This window comes from Xenopus tropicalis, chromosome 4 (assembly GCF_000004195.4).
Source record: "Xenopus tropicalis strain Nigerian chromosome 4, UCB_Xtro_10.0, whole genome shotgun sequence".
Lineage (NCBI taxonomy): Eukaryota > Metazoa > Chordata > Amphibia > Anura > Pipidae > Xenopus > Xenopus tropicalis.
This window is the reverse complement of record NC_030680.2, coordinates 40,851,403-40,870,241: the sequence shown is the minus strand read 5'-3', so window position 1 is coordinate 40,870,241 and position 18,839 is coordinate 40,851,403. Positions and strand designations below refer to the sequence as shown.

The 18,839-nt window shown below is 36.3% G+C and overlaps 1 protein-coding gene across 16 annotated transcripts in view; it reads right to left on the bottom strand.

Annotated features, from left to right (window-relative positions):
- nrxn2 (neurexin 2) overlaps positions 1–18,839 on the bottom strand; it is a 335,460-nt gene that overhangs the window by 10,052 nt on the left and 306,569 nt on the right. The window lies entirely within an intron of this gene.

The following is an 18,839-nucleotide window of genomic DNA, read 5'->3' as shown; positions in this document are numbered from 1 at the left end:
AATTTTGTCAGACCTGCTTATTTAAAATTGAAGTTATGTTTTATGGGCATTTTGCTACATTAATGATATCAAATTCTGAAGAGTGGATCTAAATTGATGGAAACACTGTTGATTTTGACTTTTTATATTCACAAAACAAGCATGTCAAGTGGTGCAAACACAGAATACGACTGGAATTCAGGCATTTGGGAATTTGCCTTTGAAATATTTTACTCCAATTGAAATCTTATTTCATGATAAAGTTATTTTTGTGAAATTCTACCTTAGACTCCTCTGTGCTGCTGTCAGTCAGATACCTTTTGGGTTTGCATCACAATAAACAGGATAAAGCGAGGTAACATTTATCAGGTAAGTAAAGAGTCAGTATTTGATTCATCAGTTTAAAAGCAGCCACACATATATTCTATCAGGCTTATGCACTGCTTTCTATCTCAACCATGCGATACACATATGTACTTACTAAGCAGTCCTGAAGAATGTGAATTGGTTGTATGCAACTTATATTTCCCTTATTATCTATAAGATATGCATAACACATATCTAGACATTTGGTTTTAACAACTCACCATGTCCCACTATGAAATTCCATTTATAGGAGAAAAAAAGTGACAATCATTTGAGGGTGCCAAAAGTTAGGTACCCCCAGTAATCGCTTACTGATACCCTGGGCCAGTGCTCCTGTTAGCAAAAAATGCCCTGGCATGGGTTCTTCAAAGTGAGCATAATAGAAGAGAAGGTCTTACCCTCACAACCTGGCACTCCAGTGAAGAGAAGCTTGGTGCACAGATGCTGGAGGGATCGGCACCCTCCTGGATAATTGTAGACAAGAATAAGCATTGGCACTCAAAGCACGTGCACATTCGCAATAAACTTGCAAGGGCTTGCCATGCTTGTACCTGCTGTTAGTGCCAGTGCTTGTTCTTTTCTTCATAGAGAGCTCCTTGAAGCGATCCCGCTCTTCTGCTTCTTTCTTCCAAATCTCAGGGCTGATGCATGAGCAGTGGAGTGAAAAAGACAGCTTTTTTCACTCTACTGCAGCGGTTCTCAACCTGTGTGTCGGGACCCCTTTGGGGGTTGAATGACCCTTTCTCAGGGGTCGCTTAAAACCATCGGAAAACACATATTTCCGATGGTCTTAGGAATAATTTTATGGTTGGGGGTCACCACAACATGAAGAACTGTATTAAAGGGTCGCAGCATTAGGAAGGTTGAGAACCACTGCTCTACTGCACATGCGCACCCATGCAAATAAAGGAGAAGCAGGATGAGGATCGCTCTGTATTGCTTGCTGGGAGAACCCTGGCTGGTGCAGATTTCTGCTGATAAGAGCACCGACCTAAGTTATTAGGTGAATATAATCACTGCGAAGTTCCTAACTGTGGACTTTGTTTTGTTTAATAAGATTATCACACTTTTGTTTTCTACTAAACTACATGAGGAATTGTGATGTGCCATGTTTCCTGTGAAAATTATGTTAAACAGTTTGTGCCATCTATACAAAATAGGTGCTGAAAGTATCAATGAAATAGTTTCTGTTTTGTAAGAAGCATTTTTTAAAATGGCCCCTCTCTTTAGGTCATTGCCACCAACATGACTGGCACCTAACTTCTTGAAGTATGTAAAAATAGATTTTATTCTATAACCTGAAGCACAGACAAACACCACAGGAAACAATAGCATTTACCCTTCTACAGTATCAGTGGCTTTCGTTGCTGCCCTGAAAGGGATCTTTTTAGCTTACTTTAAAGCTTGATGGCTAAATACTATTCAGTTCAGATGCAGTTTTCTTTGCTGCAGAAATAATCATTAACAATCCATAAAAGTATTTGTATTTTAGACGTCCATTTTTTTGGGAAATTTCAAATTCATTGAGTGCCAATTGTCGTATTGGTCATAATTTTCACGGATCTTTTATTACCTGCTGGGCATAAGTAAGAAAAAATACCCTAGTGCTAATTTATCATATTAACAATTTAACTCACTAATGGCAATAAAGTGAGGAGTTAAATGTAAGGCTGCCTTCTTCTCCACCTCCTCTAACTTATCATGGTGTATAATAGAAGTCATGGTGACGGTGACTGTTCCCTCTAAGCCGCGTGTGGGCACACAACGTATAAGGTCAACACACAATAAAATGTGTTGCGCACAAAGGTAAAACTTGATAGTTCTAAAATCACATTCTACTATTCAATCTGAATGAGAATGCAAAATATCTATTTTTTGGGCAGCTGATACTTACCAGTGTTTTATAATTCAATAAATCTTGAAAATTTGACAACCAAATTTGGCATTTCCTCATAAAAAAATTATTTCTCCGGTTTTATTATATCAACCCCATAGCCTGGCCCAGACTGGGATTCAAAACAGGCCCTGGCATTTTAAGTACATAGCCCAAAGAGCAGCCCCCCCACCCCCAGTGCAATACATAGTGATTGTCTGTGGAATCTTACAGCAACCCCAAATGCCAGAATCCACAGATTGCCAGTCCAGGACTGCCTATAACATTTATTTGTGCCTGGCACTGGAGCTGAGCAGCTGGACTCTGCGACATTGTAACAATTGTGCCTTTATTAGTATATCTGGTGTAAGGTGCAGAGTGCAATGCTCAAGGGCCCAAGGAGTCCTGTATCAAACTCCTTACATCGACTTGTGCTCCTTTACTGAACCTCCTAAATGCAACTTCTGGAGGGCTAAGTAAATTGCTGACAGAAAACATCTTTTTGCTGTTTTCACCTTGCCCCCATGGATATACAGTATGAGCCCTTATATATTTACTGTTTATACTCCAGTATAAGCCTAGTTTTTCAGCACCCAAAATGTGCTGAAAAAAGTCACCCTCGGCTTATACTCGAGTCGGGTGCCATGGGTCCCTCTAGACTAGCACCCTCTCTCCTTTGTGTGCAAATTGGGCCACCCGCAACCAGACCCTCCAGTGCCCTGGCCTAGGCTCCCACTAGCAATACTTATTTCCCCTTACATCCCTCCGGGACCGGGTCTGCTGCCAGTTTGCCAATTGCAATGAGCGTGGGGTAGTACTCTTATTGTTTTTGTTGACCCTCTTCTCCGCTTACAGAGCTAGTTTACTGTTTTTCTTTGAAATAAATATTGAAAAATATATACCCCACTGATGCCTCAGTTAATGTAATTTTATTGGTATTTATTTTGATTGTTAAAACTTAGCATTAGCTGCTGCATTTCCCACCCTAGGCTTATACTCGAGTCAATAAGTTTTTAAAGTTTTCTTAGGTAAAATTAGGTACCTCGGCTTATATTCAGATCGACTTATACTCGAGTATATACAGTACATCTTCACTGTGGTATGAGTGTATCCATGCGCACACCATCTATTGTTTAAAACTTTAACTCTAACCATGTTATAGTTAATTTCTTCTTTTTAAATATAACTTTATGCAGTTTGTAGTAATTGAAAATGTTAAGTTCTCTAAGTGGCTGCTTTGGATGAATATAAGAATCAGCGGAAGTTCCAATGTTTTCTTCTCTCGCTACCTTGTGCATTACTGTATTTCTCACAGATAGAAAGCATGTCAGAGGGCACCATTGTGTGGAACAATGATCTTTCATTCAGACTCACTGGCCAGGCCAAGGCTAAGTCAGATGCTTTATAGTGTATATAAAAAGGTTCCTTTATGTTTAAAGAATAGCTGTAACATACTTAAATGAGTTTGTCAAACAACAGTATTTTCTGTCAATATGACACATTTAAACGCATCATCTAAGCATCTGTCTTGTTACAGGTAAGTATGCTCCCCTGTGCATTAGTATCAGGTAAAAACATGTAATTACTATATACAAAGTTATGAGAAAAGGCAGTGTGGGTTCAAATAGAGCTCAATTATACTCTAAAGGTTTGTGTTAAGTAGAAGAAAGGGCAGCCTATGCTCGGCAAATAAACATTAGCTATCATTAATTGTCAAGTGTAAATATAAAGGCTTCAATTTTCCCAGCCCACACTCCTGGAAATCAACAGTGCCTATTACTGTCATGAACCATGCAATATAGCCATGTGCGGAAAAGCAAATTAGTAGAAATCACAAGGGTTTTTTTTTAAATAAAGTAGACATCTTAATAGGGGTCAATTAATACAAAGACAAGTTTCAAGTACAGAGATCTGTCTGTTTGTTTCCCACCCATATCATAGACAAGAATAATAACAGAAAATCTATATTATGTGAAAAATATGTTAGTAATCTCAATAACGCTGTTAATAAATCCCTAGGTACATGACTTCTTCCTCCCCTGCTTGATGAGTTTGAATTGTCGGTATAGGGTTCTTATTTATTCTACAATACTTTTTATGACCACAAACACCACCATTTACGACTGTAGTAGTTACTAATAGCATTACCACATCTGATTTTTGCTGAAAGCTGGAGGATTCAGCAATTCAAACTTGTCCATCTAGGATATGGAAAACTTTTTGTTCGTAATAAGTGCTTTAAAACAAACTCTTATTGCCCCAAACGAGACTGGTGTTAATTTATTCCACTACCTATGGTCTTGTCCGAAGATTGGTAACTTCTGGAACATGGTGGAAAGATTCTTGAACCACAGGTTGAATTTAAATATAAAGTTATCTCCTAGTTTCGCTCTATTACACATTAAAAAAGAGGAGGTGTTATCAAGCATTTTACCTTAGCACAAAAAATTGATTAATTATTATTTTTGTTTATGGCTGCCTCTAAAAAAGCATTATTTTACTATTGGTTAAAAGAGGAAACCCCTCCTATAACAAATTATTTCTTATCTTAATCAGCTTAGCTGGCAAGAGGCCATCAAAGCAAAAACAAGTGAACCTAAATCCAGGATTCCCTTAAAAAATACATGGTCATTTTTTTTAATGCAATAGATATAAATAATAAGGATCAGATTTATAAAATGCTGCATATATAGATTTATTTCAATAATTCACGAACATATAAGCAAAATTATCCTTGATTTTGCTCTCTAGGAAACTTTTCTTTTTATTGTTTATCCACTGGGCATAGTTAGTTAATTTGTTTTTCTCTATTTAAATTACTTATTTTGTTTCTCTGTAAGCATTCTATTTTCTACATTTCTTATCTTTTTGAAGGACAAACTGTTGAATGTGATTATTGTTGTACAACCTATATTTAAATAATTTGTCATTATTCATCCTACAGGTTTATTGCAAAACTTCAATAAAATTAAAAAAAAAAAAATAACATTACCACCCCAGTGGCCATCAGCAATTGGGATATTCCTGAATTGCTTTTTGTAATCATTGTAAGTTTCAGCCGTACAGTTCTACAGCAGTACAGTACAACTGTGATGCTTCTGTAGTCCAGTGACTTCTTTGGACCTAAACGAACACTGTGCTGAATACAAGTAGTTTGGAAAGGGTTCCTCATGATGAATAATTCCTGTAATTATAGCTAAATTGTAGCTATTGTTGTCTGTACATGCTGGAGCTTAGGCAGGCCTATTGTAGGTGAGTTTAAATATTAGCCTTGTCATTAATGGCATCTGAATGTTGCAGCCAATCATAGTACTAGCAATAAATGGCTTAAAACGGTGCATTACTCCACAGCTTGGTACATACATTGTTGCATGGATTACTTTGTGACTTTATTTAATGACACTTCTTGCAATGTTTTTACTGCCATCATTCAGGTCCCGTTGTGTATATACTGAATAGGCATTTGCAAAGCTGCTTCATAAAGACCTATGTAGCAGTTCAGTCTGGGTAATGAGTAATTGCACTAATGGTTGTATTAATTTACTTTTTTTAAATGTATTATTTATATCCATAGTACATGGATATCAGTTGGGATCCTCAGCCACCATACATGTATTGAAAACTGTACAAGAATCTTACCAAATTTGAATATATATATATATATATATATATATATATATATATACATAGTACAAAGAAAAATGGATGCCGTACTCACAGGTCTTAGTGTAAAGTAAAGAAAAATTTATTATGTCATACTAACAATGACATAATAGTATGACATAATAAATTTTTCTTTACTTTACACTAAGACCTGTGAGTGCGGCATCCATTTTTCTTTGTACTATTCTATTTTTATATACTGCACCCAGGCACCAGTGACCTCATTATAACGTGAGTGCCTGCTTCTTTTCCGTGTTTGCTCCTATATATATATATATATCAGTAAAAACTGGCCTTTTATGTATTTTCCCTTGAACCACCATTTTGTGATAGTCTGTGTCCTCTTTAGGAAATCATCTGAGCAGATATAATGCAGCTCTAGCTGTAACAGGAATACGTGTAGGGGAACAAGACAGAACTAACTGGCTGCTGTGACCTAACATGTATGTGTGCCCTTGGTTTGTTTGTGTGCACTGTGAATCATAAGATTCTAGGGGGTGGCCCTTAGTACTTAAAATGGAAATTTTCTATTTAGGAGTGCCCAATGGCACTTACTGATAAAAAAAGTATATTTTGTATTAAAATGGTTTATTTAGATGAAGCAGGGCTTTACAAATAAGCTGCTTTATGCAAGTTATTTTTATAGAGACCTATATTATTTGGGGGTATGGTATCATTTAAGTATATTCCCGTGCTGTGGATCTCTTAAGGATTTTTAATCGATCTTTATACTGCAGATCTGAGATCCAGTTTAATCCATCCCAATGATTTATTTATATATATATATATATACAGTATATATATATATATATATATATATATATATATATGGTAGTATAATATTATTATCTGACACTGCTATATTATACTATACATTTTCCACCTTAATAATGTTATAGGAGTAAACAGTTGGTTAAAGCTCTTAACAGGAATGTGATTTCATATATATAAGAATCCTATCACAACTATGACAAATAAAAATAATGAAGTAGGCATGAGAGGGCATTCCTTTTTACTGCATGAAAATACAGTATATATAAATATTTATATTGAGCTGTTTTCTTTCAAGCAGAATTGAATTAATAACCTACAAGGTTCAACCTTAAAAAACCCAAGTAGGTAAATAAATTGCCCAAAAATATTTTTTTGTTCTATAGATCTATAAGCTCATTTTGTTCCTCCATGATGTTGAATTTTACTGCCTGTCAAGTTTCTTTACAAATTGAATGCATTATTGTGTCTTTTCAGCATTTATATCAAAACCACGTTTTAAATAAGTACCATCCATAATCACTTGCTTTCTTCTGATATTTTTACAAAGAGAAAATGACTTACATGTTGATAAACATCATTTTGTGGTGTTCTATCGTTTTTCCTAGCAGGTTTGGTGATTTTGATAGCATCTTAAATAACCTGAATTGGATTTCCTATTCCAAGCGATACATTCTAGCTCACTGGGTAAAGGCAAGCATTTCCAACTCAGTTATTCATACATTAGTAATAAATTGCTTTTTGCAAATTTTCAGAATTGTTGCCACCTTCTAAATAACTTAAGTAAACAGACAAAAATGTTTAGACTCTAAACTTCTTTGTACAGAAGGGGTTCAAGGGGTATTGTCACATGTTCCCACATAGTACTGACAGCAGACTGAACTCCTATTGGCTGTGTCTCCTGTCAGTCTGACATTGTTTCCTGTGCCTGTGACAGAGAGCTGCAAACTTAACATTACAGTATGTTAGATTTGTGATATGTTGAGTCTGTTTGCCTGTTCCATTGCAAGGGAGCAATTAACCAACTGGTTAGAGTGTACAAGCAACCAATGAATTGGTCCAATACAAAAGAAGTAAGGGATAATATAGGAAGTTCTTAGTGTGTCAGGTTCAAAATAGGCCACTCCCATCCCTTCAGAAAACGAATAAGAGAGGAAGAAGAAGGACCGATTTAACTTTTTTATGGAAAATGGATTTTCTAACACAAAGAGCATTGTTGGTGGTTTAACATGATTTGGACATTGAGGATGAATAACCCCTTTAAGTTTAAGACTGGAACACTTCTAAAGCTTTCCCACTTTCATCCCAAAGCACTGCTCCTACTTAATGCTTGATATTAGAGAAAATACCTATGTTGCCAATGAAGAACACATTCTTTTTACATTCAGATTTACTATCGTAGCACATAGAAAGTGATGTGAATAAAACCAAAAGGACTCATGCACGTCTGTAAGTGCAGTAAGCAAAGTGCAATTTCAAGCCCAGTTGCAATGTTTTTTTCCCACAATGCAACATTTTCCCAAGAATTCCAGCATCATTGCGGTTACAGAGGGGGGATGCTTTTAATGCAGTTGCACTGTGCCTACTGCAATTGCATCCAGTTTGCCAAAATAAATGCTGCTGCACTTGTGCTTAGTCACAAATCAGAGGCAGTTGTGCCTGGCATAACTTCCAGTGTTTGCTGGTTTCATGTCCCGTGTTAGGTGTACCCTATTCTTTTGGTGCAAATCAATTGCAGTAAGTTACCCAGAGTGTTAAGGGAACTCTCAAGAATGATGATGTAGCTTGACCTCACATCCCAAGGGAATCTAGCATCAGTGGAAACCAGTCAACAATCTCAAAAGCAGAGGATAAATTCAGGAAATAGACAATAGAGTAATGTCCTTTGGTCTAAACATTTTTGGAGATCATTTGCAATTTTGGATAAAGCTGTCTCAGCAGAATGAGTTGTTCAGAAACTAAATTGCATAGGGCCCAACAGAATATTAGTATGAAGAAAGTAAGGAATGAAAGAGAAGGTAATCTGTTCAAAGAGTTTGGAGGGTAGAAATTGGAAATAATTGGGGTGGTAGCTAGAGAGATAGGAAGGATTGTGTGTCATTTTTGAAATAGGATGATAAACATAGTAAAACAGTATAGCTAAAAAGCCATCCAACCCCTTTTTGAAGCTATCTAATGTATCAGCTAGCATGACTGATTCAGGGGGAGAATTTTACAGTTCTCACTGTTAAAAAAACCCCTAATGTCTTGTAATCTTCTTGTGTCTTCTGGGAGGATCTACTGGTAAATAAAGCATTAGAGAGTTTATTATCTGGTTCGCTTATATATTTATACATTGTCATTATATTTACCCTTAAGTGCCTCTTCTCCAGTCAGTCTTCATAACTGAGACTTTCCATACCCTTTACCAGCTTAATTGGTCCTTTTTGGACTATCTCTAATACAGTTTATTGTGTTTGAGCACTGGAGACCAAAACTGCATGGCATATTCTAGATGGCAAATCTATACCCCTTTTAATACAGCTCAAAACCTTGTTTGCCCTTGCAGCTGCTGCCTGGCATTGCTTGCTACAGCCAAGTTTATTATCTACAAGGACTCCAAGGTCTTTCTCCATTATGGATTTGCCTAGTGCAGTCCCATTAAGGGTATAAGTGGCTGCATATTTTTACATCCCAGGTGCATGACCTTACATTTATCCACATTAAATCTCATCTGCCACTTAGCCGCCCAGATTGCCAGTTTGTCAAGGGATAAGGATACAAGAATTTGAAATGATTGCTTATATGGATAAGTAGTTGCTGGAGGTTTGATTTTGTAAAAACTTTAATAGTGTAGAAGGAATTTGTACAGCAAAGCAAAAATAAAGATCTTAGGACAAGGATTTAAAAAAGGAGGGTGTAGGAACAAACTCCTTTTGAAACTATTGAGCAGACCAGCAAAATGAACATGGTCGAGACACTAAGCTAAGCATTGGAGAAGGCAGATAACAGTGACCTATATTTTCAAAGGTGTTTATTTAGCCATACGCAAGAAGCAAATTCCATGGTCTTCATTATCTTCTTAAACTCCATGTTAGATTACTTGTGATCACTTGTCATACAATGATTTTCAAAAATTTGATTTTTCAAGTTACAACTCCTGCACTGCTACCCCAAGGTGTTCTGAAAGAAATATGGGAACAGAGCCTGGACACAGGACTAGGGAAACTAATTATCCAACAAAATGATTAACCAGCTGTCTAAAGGGATAGGAAAAGAGCAAGAAAGAACTTAATTGCTAAGATAGGAGACTGTTTTAAGTTTATGGGGGGGGGGGGGGGGGTTATACAATGTAAATGTAAGCTCCAATGAAAGATTGTCATAATAAGCAATTATACTACAAAATTCAAATGTGCAGCAATGCAGACTGCAGGGCCAAGGTACATAAGGACGTAACATGGATGTGGCTAAAAGGCTTAAAGTGTTTACACAAAACTAGTATCAAACAAAGGTATGGTTTATTAGCAGATAATATTCAAGGCCCATTAAACTGTTGGGCTTAAATCACACTGGGTGACTTTTGTTGCCTGATTTGATTACACAGTGCCTGCTGGGTCTCTGAGCAAGCAGGTGCTATACCATCAGATGTCATGGTAGGCATTGCTTGATGAGGGTAAAGGTTGGCTGAGCCTCCAAGAATTGCTGTGAATGATGAATTGCCAAGCAACTAATTGCTTTTGAGGAAAAGAAGAAAAGATCTGTTTGATTTTCAGCCAAAGATTTAATTTATTAGTGCAACTTATATTTGTAATAAGGCTGTACTTTCCTTAAAACAGGGGCTCATTAGTGCTTGATGCAGAGAATATCTTCTCTAAAACAGTAAACTGTAAAATGAATGTATGTGCTGCTAACCTGAAGATGAAACCTCCTTCTCTTCTGTTTATGATAGTGGGGGGGGGGGGGGGGGGCAAGTCTCCATCAGGCAAACAGTATTATATTATGTTGGTATTAGGGATGTACTGACTCCATGATTCGTTTCGGCATTTGGCCAGGATTTGGCCTTTTTAGGCAGGGTTCAGATTCGGCCTAATCCACTGTCCTGGCCGAACCGAATCCTAATTAGCATATGCTGATTCGGTTCGGTATTTTGCCGAATCCCTTGCGAAAAACTGGGTTTGGTGCATCCCTGGTTGGTATGCAAAGAGTAGTAGTTTAAAGTGGTAAACTTTGCGGCACTGTACCCCTCAAACCCATAAAAAAGATGGATTTTGTTAGGTTAGTTTAACTGAACTCCATTTGTAACCCATTCGTTTTGGAAACAAGAAGCACTAGCTGGTTCCATTTCTCATGTTGGGAGAGGTTTGTATATGTTTGAAAATGTACATTAACCAATAAAATGGTCACATTGTCAGGCACCTAACAAATTGCTGCACTGTCATTCAGAAATTCACCCTGTGGAGTAACTCTTGGATAACATTTACATGTATTGTGGAATGATTTGTGTAAAAGATTATATAATGAATTCATCCATTTATTTTATTACCGCAAATGCACAACAATCACATTTTTTAGAAACTTGCCACTGAACTAGATCCACATACAATAGCTTTAGCACTTGAAAAGAATTACAGCATTATACAGCATGATATTTAGAGTCACAGTATGGGTTAAAAAGAAATTGTAACTGCACTGAGCATGAAGAAAAGTGGGGTGAAATAAATACATATCAATTCTCAGCGGTTTCTCCCAACCTTGGTAATTACTGTGCCATCGCCATAGCAACCCCAAGTTGGCTCTGTCAGCATTTTGTGCAGAGATTAGGATGTGACCTGAGGGGGGAACTGATTCTGCATATCAAAAGCAGGAACATTGAAGAAAGGGAGAGAGAGGGAGGTAAAAATACAGCATGAGGAGAGAACAGATTGCACATCTTGTTAAAGGAAATATCATAGGTGAGACAGCTATAAAATCCTAATACAAAAAAGCATGCCAGATCTGACAAATTATGTGGTGATTTCAGAAGCTTTATACTATGACTAGTATTAGGAATAATAAATGCTTATCCAGATAATAATGCTTATCCAGAACAGGGAACAACTGTATTCAGAGCTTTGTCATCCTGGTCACAACTATTACAGTAGATTCTATATAATATATGTTTAGTTACACAATAAATGTGTAGGAGAGGTCAAAATAAATGGGAAATACATCAATTTGTCAGTGTATGATGCTTGAAAAATTCATTTGATCATTTTATCGAGCAATGTCATTTACATAATGACACTCTTTCAAATGCAAATATGTCAGTATTTAATAAGAAACATGCAAAATATACACGTTTTTTGTTAAACTTACATCGGGGCATCCACTCAAGGATTGTGGTGCTTGTGTTACAGTATGCACTGGGGCTTGTGATTCTGCAGCTGCTCAGGGACCCCACTCATTTGGAACTTTCAACAATTGTTTGTGGAAACTAAAAGGTATCCAACATTTCAATCACTACATTGTGAGCATCAGGAAGATAACAATAAAGGGCCCGATTCACTAAAGTCCGAAATAAGGAGTGCTATTTATAGCATGCGTTAAAAATCTTATCGCTTCTTATTTTTCGCTCGATTCACTAAAAGGACACTTGTCATAATTAAGAAGCGATGTTCTTGGCGTTATTTATCTTACAATGACATATTTTAATGAAAAAAACTATGCGATAAGCGTTATAGGGGCCGATTCACTAAAGGTCAATAACGCTTTTCGCATAGTTTTTTTCATTAAAAAGCATGCGATAATTAAGTACCGATTCATCAAAGTCATTTCGCATGTGTTAATCCGCATATCGCATGCACAAAAAAAACGCATTGCGTTAATTAGCGAATAGAAATAGTACTAACGCATGATTCACAAACACATATGAAGCGTTAAACATGCAAAATATCGTGTTAATCTGTCCCTACTTGGGGCAGGCGGTACTTAAAGAAAATTGCGGTTCGTGAGCTATTGGCAACACAACATGGAGTTTGCAGTCGTATTTTTTCAAGTATATGTTGGCCTCCAGTTTTCAGGGAAATGGTGGTTTTCAGAAAGTAATGGTTACGTGCGTAATATATTGCGCTTTGCAAGTGTCCTTTTAGTGAATCGAGTGAAAAATAAGAAGTGATAAGATTTTTAACGCATGCTATAAATAGCACTCCTTATTTCGGACTTTAGTGAATCGGGCCCTTAGTGTCTTGTAAAGTTTTATCCCCCCCAAACATCCTTGGTGCCATTTCAATATTGAAAAGTGCAAAGTTATGCACTTTGGTAGAAATAATATAAACGCAAGTTATACACTTAATGGTAGTGTGTTGTCGGTGAACTTAATGGAGAAGGATCTGGGGAATTTTGTAAAAAAAAAAGTTGTCTAATTCCAAGCAGTGTCTTTCATAAAAAAGGGAATCAACTCAAGGGATGAAAACATAATTTTGCCTCTTTATAGGTCCCTGGTAAGGCCTCACCTTGAGTATGCAGTGCAGTTTTGGGCTCCAGTCCTTAAGAAGGATATTAATGAGCTGGAGAGAGTGCAGAGACTGCAACTAAACTGGTAAAGGGGATGGAAGATTTAAACTATGAGGTTAGACTGTCAGGGTTGGGGTTGTTTTCTTTGGAAAAAAGGCGCTTGCGAGGGGACATGATTACTCTGTACAAGTACATTAGAGGGGATTATAGGCAGATGGGGGATGTTCTTTTCATTGAGGTTGGGGAATCCTCTTCCTAGTTAAAATGGTTGAACTTAATGGACTTTGTTTTTCAACCCAACTTAACTATGTAACAAATGACCTGTTGCAATAAATTAGAATAGTATACTTGTGCAAATGAGGAAAGGTAAAACATCAATGAAAGGAAATGAATAAAAGTTATATTAAATAGAATATGTTATTTTCGTTATTCTTTTCCTTTGTTTTTTGTTTCACTTTTGCCTCAGTTACATGGAATTGTCATGGCAATGGGGCGCAGTGCTTGTAAAAGTTTTGTTTAGAGATACTTTTTATGTGCCATATTCCTGTGCACTATTGCAATATTTTAATCTCATATAATTTACCATTCAGTCCTGTTGAGTGCAGTGATTCTTATTCATAAATTATTATATTTTATTGTTATATTGCAACACATTACTGGTCAGTAAATTATCATATACAGAAAATAAAGTTATATTTCTGTGTTACTTAAGACCAATGCATTTTTGGCTATATTGGCCCCTGCATTTGCAAATTGCAAATCCCTGGGATCCCAAGAGTACCCATCTAATAAGAAATAGTCATTCACAGACAAGGTGATATAGGCCAAGTGTATAGCTGCATTATTGTCTGCTTCATAGGCTTAAATTAGGAGACTGTAAACCCTGCTCCTTCCACCTTCTTAAATACGTATCACCTAGTAACAAATCAAAACCAAAACAAATCATATATGTAACATATTACGGGGTACAAAGAGGTAGCATGAAACTGCACCTCCTAATACTACTGGCAATCACAAATTTGTTACAAATGTTTCATAGGCAGAGATGGTAAAGAGATGGCTGGTGTGTAGATTTGCACAGGGCAAGGATCATTAGCAGAACAACAGCCACAAAACATGCCTAGATAAGAGACAGGCATATGGTAATGTAAAATTTAAGCTGCAATGCCAGCTGCCTATAATTTTGGAGACACAAAGAACATACATAGACTGGTAGTAGCCGTACTGTTTTGAACTGTTACTCTATTATTGTAAACAAAACAGCTTGATTGTAAAGGCCATAAATAATAAGGACAGTAGTGTTAATAGTAAAATTTAAAAAGTAATTTATTAGGACAAAAAAAGCCCAACGTGTTTCCTGCCTTGTGGGGCATTTACTCATAGGCTGGTGTTCACACCCCCATACCAACAATTTATAGGGGTAATGACCAATCAGGATAAATCATGCAAAGACAAATCCAAATTTTTAATTTTAAACTGGATTAAAACATTTTTTGTAAAAGTCGCAGAGGAAAAACACAACGACTTTTCCAAGGTTTACTATGCCTCTAAATGGCTAAAAATCTGAATTTGACAATTCGACATAGTAAACTTGCCGAGTTCATGAAGAAGTTAATGGCACAAAGGTCCCTTTCCTTGAAGTTTTTTATTTTGTCTCAATACTTTACAGTAGTGGCCCCCAACCTTTCTTGCAGCAGGGACCGGTGTCAAGTTAAAAAATGTTTCCATGGGGCAGGCGGGGGGGGGCATTCCTGCGTGCGTTCACTCACACCTTTATATTCTTCCGCGCGTCCATCTGCGCTTTTATATGTGCAGGGTGGTCATCCGTGCTCCGCTTTCCTCCACCGGCGCATTCATTTAATTTGCAGTGAATATGCTGTGTACGTGAAGCTCCGCCTGGAGAAAGATGCATATAAAAGCATTGCGCCTATAAAGAACTGACGCTTTTCTAAGCGCCTTTCTTCAGACGGCACTTCGCGCACACAGCATGTTCACAGAGGCCGCCCACTACAACGCAGCCCATGGTTCGGCAGCGGTCTGCGGACCGGCAGTTGGGGACTCCTGCTTTACAGATTTCGCTGGGTTTTTTTCTGAAAATCCCGACTGTTTTCAGTTGTCACATTGACAATTCTATAAAATCAGGATTTTCGCAGCAATAATTCGAAAAATTGGTGTCTTTTACGACTTTTCTAGCAGTGACTTTTCCATGCAGCTTTATTTTAGTAAATATTAGACATTCGGGAAAATGAATTTAGTTGAATTTGAGAATAAAAAATTTGTATGTAGTTAAAAACAATGGAAAACTATAAAGCATTGTTGGAAAAAAACTAAACTGCAATTGTAAGATAGTGAGTTATTCTCAATGTAGTTAGTGCATATCATAATCACAAATACAGTTATAAAAAATTCATAGAAGAATGAATAATAATAACAATAGTTTCTACCCCAAAAAGAAGATAAAAATAAATATTATTAGATCACAGTCCCACACTGTTTAGGAAACAGCTTTAGTTCTTCAAAGAGAATTTTTTTAGGATAAAGTGAGCTATGGTATTTACACATATAAGATATAATTCTAGTTCATAGAAAAAGGTGAGCTATGATATTTACATCTATATTTTATGAAAAGAGCTTGATTCAATGTACATGTCTATAAAGTTGAATTTTACAATTTTGGTAAGAGTTCAAAATGATAAAAAAAGCAATTTATGTCATAGTCACTGTTTAAACCCCTGGTATTCTAATATGTAAGTGGAATATCCACTTAGTATCAAGCTGTAATAGTCTGGGGATAGGGGCAGAGCCATGCACCATCTGTACCCTGTTACTCTATGATCCCTACTCTATGAAATGTGTACTTAGAAAGCCTGGCAAGGAAAGGCAACAAGAACAGATAAGCATACACAATGGCACCAGAATTGGGTTTGGATTTAAAGGTGAACTTCCTTGAACTTAATGTTCTCTTCTATTTAAACATTTTCTATTGCTGAAGAAAGGACTCTAATAAGGACTTAAGCTGCAAAATGAGTCACAAGCTCTCTTTTCACATCTATGGAAGCAATGGAAAAAGAGCCATAGAACATTATTTCTTTATCCATGTCTTAATATTCTCATTACACCTATACAAAGGGAAACATGAAAGGATTTTAAATATGGAAACTTTTGTACAGGGAGAATGTGTGATTTTGAAGCCTAAGTAGCCAACTAAGGCCTTACTATGGGGCTGATTTACTTACCCACGAACGGGTCGAAATGAGTCCGATTGCGTTTTTTTCGTAATGATCGGTATTTTGCGATTTTTTCGTATGTTTTGCGATTTTTTCGGATTCTTTACGAATTTTTCGTTACCAATACGATTTTTGCGTAAAAACGCGAGTTTTTCGTATCCATTACGAAAGTTGCGTAAAAAGTTGCGCATTTTTCGTAGCGTTAAAACTTACGCGAAAAGTTGCGCATTTTTCGTAGCGTTAAAACTTACGCGAAACTTTGCACCTTTTAAGTTTTAACGCTACGAAAAATGCGCAACTTTTCGCGTAAGTTTTAACGCTACGAAAAATGCGCAACTTTTTACGCAACTTTCGTAATGGATACGAAAAACTCGCGTTTTTACGCAAAAATCGTATTGGTAACGAAAAATTCATAAAGAATCCGAAAAAATCGCAAAACATACGAAAAAGTCGCAAAATGTTCGTTTTCAAGTCAGAACTTTTCCAATTCGGGTCGGATTCGTGGGTTAGTAAATCAGCCCCTATGAGTGTGTGCCGGTTGAAAGATCAGCAAGGTTTCAGTCAGGCATAGGCAGAATTTAAGGGACAGACACATAGGAATGCAAACCAGACAGGTGTGTTAAATTGCCATGCCAGCTGCTTGCTGTCTAAAAATCCATTCTGATTCATCCATGTTATTTTAGGGATTAAGCAAAATACTCACCTTAATACCAAAGTAAGGGGCAGTAAGGTATTAAATGTTAACCTACACCATCTAAAAGCTGGTGAGTTCATGTAAGAGTCAATGGGAGCTGACCTTTTCGAATTGTAATGTATTTACTTCATTTATGGTTTGAGTTTTTCGGAGGGTTTATAATTGTAATTGCATGAAAATGTTTAAGTAAACAAAGACTTCAAGGAATTTGTATTCATTCCACATTTTTTATCTGTCATTCACAATCAAATTGTAGTTTTGAGTAAAACTGAGACATTTGTGAGCTTAGTCATGGTAGAAAAAAAACACAAAAATTACACAAATTCAGTTCCAGTGCTAGTAAGTGCACAGCTAATGAGCACTACAGAAATATAGTTTATTGTGACTTTCTTTATATATTAAAACAAACAGCAGGCTGATTTGCTTACATAGGTGCTGCATTGCACAAGTGCAGTTGTTAGTATCGACCAATCAGCAAATAGTTTTTACCAGTCTACTACTGGGAAAATGAATGCAAAGACCTGATTGGTTCTCACTTTTAACTGCACTTGTGCATTTTAGCACCTATATTTGTAATTCAATCCCTAAATTTGAATCTTGCAAATGGACTGAATGTTTCAATTCATTCCACAGTCGATATATTGTTATTTTTGTATAACTTTTTAAACATTTTCTTCATTTTTATCTTACAGTGTGTGTGTTGTTTGTGGTTTCTTAATCTTTCTCTTAGGGTAGAACTAAGTAGGAGATTTTATTTCAGATTTAGTGGGCCAGACTTTATTAGACCCGAAGGATCTCGTCTTGTAACAGCACAAGGTTGTGGGATGCTACCAAATCTAATTTCACATACTGTAATGTAAAATCTAATCAGATAAAGTCAAATTGTTTTTTTGTTTTTATGCATTTATATCCAACAATCAATGGATTTTAATGAATAAAACTGTGAAATAAACTGCCAGACTGAATTAAAGTCATGCTTGCAGTGTTCCTTTCAATAGTTGTGACCTGCTGGATGACAGATATTTTTGTGTATTTCACAGATCAGATGTTTCCATTATTTTTACATATGAGCAACTCATATCCAACAAAATCTCCCATGTAGTCCTTAGTCTTTCACTTTTTCATACCATACCCAGTCATTAATATCCTTTGCACTCCCATCATATTTTGCTTACACACCACACACAATATTTTCAAAAATCATCTTTTTTTTACCCTCTTAGAAATTTGCATTCAGTATAAAGACTATAATTGATTGTATTATTCATTCATATGGACTTATTATTTGAAATTATCTGATTTCAGCTCTTCCCCACAACAGCATGCTGATATTTACTTTAACACTTGACTCTCTAACACCAGACTTTGTCTTAGCTAATGAAATCATGTGCTACTGCTCTTATCTGTGCAGATTATCTAAAGAAGCTCTTCCTAATACTAATTTAATATTTTATTCTACCAAGCTAAAGAACTTTATCTTTCTTATGTAATAAAATATTTAATATCATGTATATTCATACACTGTGCTTTCTGCAGTCATATAAATCAACACTTTAGATGTTCTCATTTCTTTAATGCTGTATTTAACTACTCCAAGGCAAGCTATATATCATGTAAATGCAAATCTAGAATTTGCTGTGCAAAGTAACATACTGCACACAGTAACATGGATGCTAAGTCAAATATAAATATCAGTCTGAGCTGAGCTGAACTATAATTTTACTATCTACCTTCAAGCAAGATCAAGTTTGGCGTTTGGATTTAAGCCTTGAAATTCTGTGGAAGAGCGAAAGAT